Genomic DNA, 10,382 nt, shown 5'->3' with positions numbered 1-10,382 from the left:
AGGGAGAACATGCAGACTCCACACACAAAGGTCGATTCCAACCCAGAGCTTCCAGCTGTGAGACAACAGTGCTAACCACTGTGTTATCATTAAATTGCTTTATCTTTGACAGAACTCTGGTTCATACCTTGAGTTAGGTGCCTTTTTTTGGATTCATAAGTCAGTGTTAATTTGCTTAACACACCGGAAAAGCCTTCCTCTAAAAAAGTTCAGGTACTAGGACTGAATAAAAAAAAATGAGTGAAAAAGCAGCCAATGTCCAAAGAAAAACTTTGAAAGACCTTTGAAAAGCCTGGAGAAGTATTGCTCAAGGAAGTCTGGCTTTTTGGAACCAAATGTATCCATATTGTATGTGATTAAAAAAAAAATGTATTTCAAGAGTTGTGTACAATATAGAAAAGTTCCCATCCAAATTTTCTTCTCGGATATGTTTCTTTTGTACAGCGTCTGGATTTGGCTTAAAATTCCACATTTAAAATTTTGAGTGTCTACTCACCCAAACCACAGAAACATATTTTCAGCTTACCACCACTGCTACCTAACCATGCTGACAGCTTTAGTTTTAATTTTGCTTGCAGCACTCAAAGCCCCACACCCCCGAACCCACTCTCCCACACACCACCTGCCAGTGCTGCTACCTAATCAAGGCAATTAACACTGAAAGCTCAGGACTGGACTCTCCACTCATATATCTGCAGATGCCTTCCACATAGAGCAACTATAACACACTCATAACCCCTTCGGTCACCGTGCACACAATTGTACTACAATATTAATTTTCTGAAGATTATGTAGGCAGAAGATTAATTTCTTTCCACCAAAATTCCTGCATCCTGACTGAAGGGGATACATACTTTCTGACCACCAGAAAGTAAGCAAAAGAAAATATAAATTAATGCACATTTCCATCGACTCCCGCCATGCATATGTGAAAGGAGTTTAGTGCATTGAAATAAACAGCTGGTGGCATCAACTCTCAAGTTGGAGGACCATGAAAACACAGCGGGAGAAAGGTCTCAAGAAAATTACATACCTGAGAGAGCAGAGCTGAAACCTCAGTGGAAAGGTCTTCACTCTACAGAGAGCTGATTTTTTTCTGTCACAATTTTTTGTCTCTTTATTAGAGTAAAAGTCCGAACACACATTGAAGCGGCAGGTTTCACATGATTTATTTGTAAGTCTGTCTCCATTGGTTTCATCAAAAAAACACCTGAGGAATAAATGAAAAATATTGTCTTTTAACGTTATATTTTCTATTATTTTGACTGCAGCCACTCTGAAAAGATTCATGAAAGGGCAGAAAGGGTTTTGACATGTAACAGAATATCCCCTGAGCAACTGCAGCATTAGTATTGTTTTTTCTGGGCCACTGGCTTCCTGGTCTTAGGGTTTTTTTTATGTGTAAATTGAAAATGCACATTAATTTACATGGAAAAAAACAGATAAAGATGTAAGAGTGGTTATGAGTTTAAACAAACACACTATGAGTCATTTGAAGTATTTAGTCTGCTGGATATGACGGGATTGCAGCTCTACTTTTAATATTACCATGCCCAGCACACTATTTTCTGAGACGCCAGACCTGCAGCATAACACCTGCCTGTGGATACAGGACTTTTTAACAAACTGACCACAGTCATACAGGAGCTCCACAAGGCTGTGTGTTGAAACCTTTCCTCTATTCCCTGCACACATGACTGTTTACCATCCCACAACACCAATACTATTACCGAATTTGAAAAAAAAGCACAACAGCGAGAAGGTTAATCTGCATTGGGACTGTCCTGAAAACCTCAGAAGCTGACGAAATGTTTCTACACAGAGTTAGAGAAGCAGCGGGGAAGATCACAAACATCTCTCTACTTTGGAAGACATCTACACCTCCTGAAGCCCGTGGAAGGCCTCCAGCATCATAAAGGACTCACACCACCGAGCACACAAACTGTTTGAACTTCTTCCCTCAAAGATGAGATGCAGAACCGTCAGAGCACAAGACTGAAGAATAGTTTTTACCCCAAACCTATCACCACACTGAACTCAGCATTGAAGCCACACGCTGTGTAAATGCACCTCTGCAAGTTTTGAATTTATCACTATTATTTATTTATGTATCCATTTACTATCCTAATTGTTGCAACACACCTTTTAAATAATTACAGAATTGTGTATGTGTGAGCTGCATGTGTAAGAATGTTGATTTGTGAATTTTGTGGTAGATTCTGAGCATTGTTTACATATTGCACCTGAAATTCACTGTATACATCATACAGTGACAATCAAAGTATCTTACCTTTTGTTCAGTTTCTCGTAACAAGAAGTCAAATGCAGGCTGCAGCCTCTAGAGCCGAAAAAAGAAGCTACCATGAGCAGACAAAGAACTAAAATTTCCAGCTTTAGAGCAGAAATAAATCTGTTTCCAGCCTGGTTTTGCAAAGCGCTTTGATCTTTATAGATAACTGTGCCCTTCATGACATCAGTACAGAGAAGGATTTTATATACATTATATACAAATATTAAGCACACCTTGCTGGGTTGTACCCATTTTTGCTATCACAACTGCTTTAATTATTCATGGCACAGATTAAACGAGTGCTGGAAACATTCCTCCATAATTGACATGATAACATCACACAGTTGAAGCAGATTCATCAGATGCACATCAATGATGAGAATATCCTGTTCCACCACATCCCAAAGGTGCTCTATTGGATTGATATGAGGTGACTGTGGAAGCCATTTGAGTGCCGTGATCTCTCTGTCAAGATGAAAACACCAGTTTGAGATGATTCGAGCGTTGTGACATTATGCGTTACCCTGCTGGAAGCAGCCATCAAAAGATGGCTACATTGTAGTCATAAAGGGATGGGCATGATCAGGAATGATACTCAGGTAGGCTGTGGCCTTTAAATGATGCTCAGTGATTACTAAGAAAATGATCCCCCACACCATTAAACCACCACAGCCACCCTGAACCGATGATGCAAGGCAGGATGGATACATGCATGTTGTTTATGACAAATTCTGACTCTGAATGTTTCAGCTGAAATTTAAAGTCATTAGACCAGGCAACATTCTTCCAATCTTCTCTTATATAATTTTGGTGAACCTGTGTGAATTGTATCCTCGGTTTCCTGTTCTTAGCTGGTGTGGTCTTCTGCTGCTGTAGTCCATCTGCTTCAAGGTGTGACCTGATGTGCATTCCTGCAGACCCTGAAATACGACCTATATCAGCGTTTCCAAAACGAGAGCAGGCTCATTCAGAGATTTTCTGCATACTTTGGCTGTAAAAAAGTGGTTATTTGAGTTACTGTTGCCTTCCTAATAGCTCAAAGCAGTCTGGCAATTTCCCCCTGACCTCTGGCATCAACAAGGGATTTTCATTCAGAAAGTGCTGATCTGCTGGGATTTTCCTGCACAGCCATCTCTAGGGCTTACAGAGAATGGTCTAAAAAAGAGAAAATACTCTCACCAGCCCATCTGGCACCAACAACATATGCCACGTTCAAAATCATTTAAATTACCTTTCATCCCCATTCTGATGCTGCTTTTGAACTTCACTATGTCATCTTTTCCATGTCTACATTAAGTTGCTGCCATGTGATTAGATACTGATTAGAATGGCTGTGATTGACTGATTAGATACTCACATTAACAACTAATTGAACCTTGTACCTAAAAATAAATAAATAAATGGCCATAAGTGTAAGTCACCTGTTTAAACTGTATTAAGGCTTCAAGGTTATTTCCATTGTAAGTGTGAGCACTCTGAGGGCAGGCCTTTGCTGACAAAATCTCCTAAATAACTAATTCGAGCTGCTGAATTGGACTTTTTGAATGTGTTTGTGGTGTAGGTGCCTTTTGAAGCATGTTTTAAGGAATCTGACAGGTAATTGTATGTGCTCGGGTATTTTCAGTGAGTAAAATTCTGTTATTGCTTTATTCATAATTATCAGTGACTGCGCAGTGCACCCATGTTCTTCTTGCTAATTAAACGAGCTAGCATTAGGCGATAACTTAGCATTCTACCTTCTTATCTAAACATGGTCACTTATGACTCCACAAAACCCTGATGGTTGTGATGCCAAACTCAAGGCTTCAAAAATGTATACATCGTTTAGACAGTCTATGCCTTAAACCCTTAATTGTAATTACAGGACATAGCCATTTCACATCATTAGCCTCATCGGTCCACCTGGAGCAGCATCGTGATGCTAATAATAAAAACCTCAGTGGTGCATTCTTCACTCTCCTTTTAAAATCCAAAGCAGCAGTACGTCAGATGTGGTACAGTAAAGTGTGTCAGATGTGGTCTGCAGCAGTAAGAAATGTGTCATATAAAGTGAAATAACTAAGCACGAGGTATATGTAGCATAACTGCAAAAGCCTTAACAAGCTTACAGGGCTGGCAACTGCTGCCACTGCCAACTGAATCTGAATTAATTAGAATTTTAATTAACTATGAGTCTGACCATTAGACGCTGCCAAGAGTTACATGGTGATGCTGTCAGGTAAAAATCATGGGGGACCAAAGAGTCAGAATACAGGGAGCACTAGATAACAATACTCTCTGACCTACAGTAACTCACAGAGGAGCGTGCTGTCCTTCAACGTACATGGATACCAGGTTTGCACAGACGAGAAGCAGACATTCACACACATTTCCACGCAAACGTTCTGCCTCCACAGCCATACTAACAAAAGTGCACGGTGACACGCGCGCACACTGCTGTTCGCCAGCTGAATGAATTACATCAGAAGTTTTACAGCAGCCACACAAAAAGTTGCCCCATAACTTCTATGTTACACTGTCAGCACATTTCTTTATAGCAGGAGATGACAGGACAGCCAGAGGGCCGTCAGCTGCTTCATTAAGGATCTCAGCATATCCAATTACAGAGTTACGACTGTTTGGTTAAGGGACAGAAAGCTTAAGAGAAAAAGAGAAGCATAACATGAGAGAAAGGATATGACGGTTAGTGTATGTGTAAAGGCAGTGAGCAAAGAAAGCAAAGATGAGAGAACAGAAAATGACAAGCAGTGGCTCATAAAGAGAGGAAATTAAGTGAATCCAGTATTAAAACTAACTTTTTTCTGAAAACACGCACAGGCTTGGCTAAGATAATCTGAGTAACCTTGAAGTAAGGAGCATTAAAAAGTGTTAAGAACTAAAAAGTAATCAGATGCTGTATTTGTGGAATAATAATAGCTCTTTTACAGTCTTGCCTCCAGTTCACTGCACGAATCATCCCACCCACATGCATTTGAACAATAAAACATAAGGGACATTCAGTACTCTCTGCTGGCCCATTTAGTGGTCTAGCAGAAAACACACTTAATATAACTGATAGATGAAAAAGTGATCTCAACACAATTCACTTTTCTTACATGAAACACGAGATTTTCAATGATTTTCAGTCAAGTTTTTAAACTTTACCTCAACTCTAGATGGACATTATCAAGACTGTTGTCTTTTGCCAGCCAACAGAGACGACTGCTCACACAATAGGCCAGTTACATTTCAGTAATGCACAACATTTCAGTCACCGTGATCAATATGAGTGGAGAATCTGCTCACTTTTGTTGTGAAAGGTCAGCAGCTTCTAATAGTGTTTTTCCCTCTGCTGGCCATGTTGCCCTTACTCACATCCCTCTATTGGATGTACTGAAACTCCACAGTCTTTGACTGCAGCTGGTGGTTGTTACTGGCTTCACCAAAGGCTGCAGAGGAAAACTACCAGCTAGGAGTTCAAGATAGTGGAATTCATTCCCAGGAGAAGGGTTCACTAGAGCAAAGCAAAGCAACTGAATCTTTTAAATGACAAAAACAGCTTTTGTGGTGTGCATGCACATGCTCTATGTGATGCCAATAGTTGAAAGAAAACTACAAAGAAAATTAAAGGGGGAAAAATGTTGGAGGTATCAGATTTTTTTAGTTAGCAAACTAAGGCCCCAATCACACAACAAAGTAGTTTGCAGTCACTGTGAAATGGATTGTTAAGCCTCAGTTGTGCATAGAGGCTGGCCAGTGACCCACTTGAAGCAAACAGTTGCTAGGTAAAATTTATATTCTCCAACCAGTTGGCAGGGGGTTACTAAAGATTGCTGGTAGTCACTAAGTGAATGTGGTCACAAAGAAGTATACAGTGCTGTGGTGCCCGGGTGGCTTAGTAATCCATGGGCCAGACCACTTTTTGGTCCATCTCAGGGTGGCAAAATTTAAGCATAATTTTGAAAAGTTACATGTGTGTAGATGATATTTTGGTATGACAACCCTTCCAAAGTGGTAGCTTAGTCACAGTTATCAGCTCATGAAGTTAACAACCCCTTAAGAAAAATTCTGTTTTTTGACGCTGTATATCTGGTTTAGGCTCATGGTACAGACATTTATTAAAGGTCTAGAATATAGTGTTTGGTATCATTGTAAAGGAAACCCTCGTGGCTTTCATTTGAGCCAGGTTTTGGATCTCTCTGACCAACATAGAGGTCAGTAGAGCTCTTTAAACCACAAATAATACAAAATTTCCCATAATTTTCGCCTAAACTAAATATTTTCTTTTAGCACTGTGGCATCCAGGGACATCAGGGACATGAGAGTCAACCACAGCAATATTCACGGGACTCTAAGGATTCAGGAAATGTATAATATACCCACACTGTCACTTTGTGGGAGGTGATTGGGAGCCATATTTACAGTGTGAGCCATACAGGTTTAGGCCAGAATGTTTACTGGTTTTGTGGGGTGTGTGTGTGTGTGTGTCAGTCTAGCTTGTTCATTAAAAAAAAAAAAAAATAATCAGCAATGTTAGAAATTTATACTTGCATACATTTTAACATAGTGTACACAGGCCTATTTATTAGGTTTTGTGATTATTTTTTCTGTCCTTGGCTACTATTCTGTAGCTAGAAACACACATGGCTCTGTGGAAGAAGATGATATTACACAAGTGATACCTAACACAAAGGGAAACCTAAGACACGATGTTGAAGAGGAATTCAGGGAATCTTTACATCTCATAGCATATGGGCCAAAAAACTGCTCACAGGACCTTAAAGATTCAGGAAATGTATGTGGATGTGGCTTTGGGGTGGCTGTGGCTCGGTTGGTAGAACAGGTCACCTACAATCTGTATCCTCACATGTGAGGATACAGATTGTCGTCTTCAGCTCAGGGTTCTTGAGGTGTGTCAGAGTAGTTTGGAGCAGTATGGAGCAGGAGTAAGATGTGTCCTCAGTGCATCTGTTGGTGTTATAGGCAAACTGGTACTGGTCGAGGTCAGGAGGGACCGAGGCCTTGATGTGATTCATTACCAGTCTCTCAAATCATTTCATGATTATTGGTGTTAATGCAACAGGCTGATAACCATTCAGGCATGTAACTGCTGAGTGCATCAGGATTGGGATGATGGTCGCAGTCTTCAAGTAGGTGGAACCGCAACGCAGAAAAAGGTTCTGTTTTTTCCATTGTGTGATGGAACGTGGTTGTTGGTGAGCCTTTTTCCAAAGGTTCACTTCCAAACTTTTTATGCTGATGTGGACCTTTCTCCAAAAGTTCTACAAAGGCATTGCCATCTGTTCTGTCCTCTATCCTTGGCTTCTGTAGATCATGAAGTCTCACACTTTCTGTGGGCTTATAGTGTGTCATGCCTTAGATACTGACTTCTATTTTCTGCAGTGAGATGTGTCTGCCTCAACCAGTTGCGGCAAATTACTGCCCCTCCCTGAGTCTGGTTCTGCTGGAGGTTTCTTCCTGTGTGTTTCTAGCTACATAATAGTAGCCCAGGCTGGAAAAAAATCACAAAACCTAATAAATAGGCCTGTGTACACTATGTTAAATTTATGCAAGCGTAAATTTCTACCATTGCTGATTCATTTTTTTTTTAATGAACAAGCTAGACAGGCACACACACACACACCCCACAAAACCAGTAAACATTCTGGCCTAAACCTGTATGGCTCACACTGTAAGCATGGCTCACGGTCACCTCCCACAAAGCGACAGTGTGGGTATATTATACATTTCCTGAATCCTTAGAGTCCCGTGAATATTGCAGTGGTTGACTCTTGTGTCCCTGATGTCCCTGGATGCAACAGGGCTAAAAGAAAATATTTAGTTTAGGCGAAAATTATGGGAAAATTCATATTATTTGTGGTTTAAAGAGCTCTACTGACCTCTGTGTTGATCAGAGAGATCCAAAACCTGGCTCAAATGAAATGATGTCTGTACCATGAGCCTAAACCAGATATACACAGCATCAAAAAACAAGGGGTTGTTAACTTCATGAGCTGATAACTGTGACTAAGCTACCACTTTGGAAGGGCTATCATACCAAAATATCATCTACAGACATGTAACTTTTCAAAAATTATGCTTAAGTTTTGCCACCCGTTGATATAGTTTTGGGGGAAAGGGACAATTTTTGCTGCCAGTATTCCATTTCTGTTACCAAAACCTGTGCTCTATTACGTCTCTTTTTTTATAAATACAAATGCATTTTACAAAACGTATTCACTCACATTACTACAAAATGAAATAAAGTTTCAAGCAAAACCGCATTATTGCCTCTTCAAAAGTCTCCGGGATAAGAACTTATGATGTTATGATATAACAAACATAGACAAAGCCTAATGAGGTTAAAGTCATACTGCATCACAGGAGCCTGATTATAGACATGTTCAGGCCAAAAATTAACATATAAAAGTGTCATCAGTGCTCTACAGTTCATACATCTAACTATACTGAAATAATGTTTCCAAAAAGAAATTTTAAGACTGTCACTGTTCCTAGACGACTCATTCCCTGTTGAGAAAAGCCAGTTAAAGCCCACAATGACATTGTTTACCTTTGCCGAGCCTTTAATGCTGAAGTGTTTCTTTTCTCTTCTTACAGCTGAACAAGAGACAGAAGAAGTGAAGTCAGAGAATGCATGAAAAAGTTCATTGTTAGTTTCTCAAAGGTTTTAAAAAAAAAAAAATCCAAATAACAAATCCGCAGAGAATCCCTCTATGTTTTGCAAAGCATGTTAGCCTTTTGCAGGTAATTTTTTTCAGTTTCACGACACGCAGATTGAAAATTGTGATTCACTGTTTAGAAAACTCTCTCAGAAATCAGACTGATTGTGAAAGCATGTGCAAACGTTGAGCAGCACCATCTATATAAATGCTACATATAATAAATACATTCATGTATTAAAAAGACCTCTGAAGATAAAATATATTTTTGCACAAGTATCTCATTGATACTGCCTTCAATTTACCAATGCAAACACTGGAGAAACTGCCAGAGAATTTCCTCTGTTGTGTTTTGAGGGACTGAACCAAGCCCAAATCACCAATATGCACAAACAGCCCACGGATGTTTAAACTTACAGTTTGTGAAGATACTGCATCATTGTAATTTACATAATTTTTATGCAGCCAACAGGCAACTGCCAACATTCATATGCAGCAAATCTGCTTTTGCATTAAGCAGGAATGCAAGAAGTTTATATAATATATGTAAAGTCAGTTGTAGTGGTCAGAGAGCTGGATGATTGTATAATGAAAAGCTTCCACACGGAAAACTAAGTAGCTGACATTTTTATTATTTAGATATGACCTTGTTTTTTCTATACTTTGATCAAGGTATTTCTGTTGCCTGCAAATTAAGGAGCAATATTTTGATTGATTCCATCCATCCATCCATCCATTTACTTCCAAATGAATCTTATAGTAAATTTTAAAAATATGGGTTCATATTTGAGAAGTTTTTCACACATCTTTGTATTGGTTGCACATGCAGCATAGGGTTGAATCATAGGCTAAACATAGCAAATTGTGTCTGAGTTTGCTGCAGTGAAGCACATGTCCTACCAGATGAGCACCCCGGGTCATGCTGTCTTCAGTTTCTGTATCCAGCACAGTGCTGTACAAATATTCATACTGTACATTTAAATCTATGGCTTATTGTAGGTTATAACCCTTTTTGAAAAGGGCTATAATCTAGGAAAAAAAAGACAAGTATGATTTCTGGGAAAGGGTACAATCACATTCACTCTCTGGTCAAATGACGCAGCAGTAGTCATGGGTATCTATCAGCCTAAGCTCCCATCAGCCCTGATGGAGTCTTATTTCCACTTTGTTGCAAGGTGAAGACAGTCATTTCCACCTCCACCCATAACTCCTGCAGCTCTTTGTCATCTCAGTCACATGTCAGTGCTAAACAAAATTCAGTCTGTGTTGAGTTGAGTCATAAGACACTGAATGTGAACAGTATCCAAATGGATGAGTTATAAAAAACAAAGAGAAAATGAAACACCCACCACACCACATGGGGAAACTGTCTATAGAGAACAAAAACATTGTACCAACCTTATATTTTCAAAATTAGACTTTTAATGCTGCTA

Source organism: Archocentrus centrarchus, chromosome 7, assembly GCF_007364275.1.
Source record: "Archocentrus centrarchus isolate MPI-CPG fArcCen1 chromosome 7, fArcCen1, whole genome shotgun sequence".
NCBI classification, from domain to species: Eukaryota; Metazoa; Chordata; class Actinopteri; order Cichliformes; family Cichlidae; genus Archocentrus; species Archocentrus centrarchus.
Note: the sequence above shows the minus strand (reverse complement) of the source record.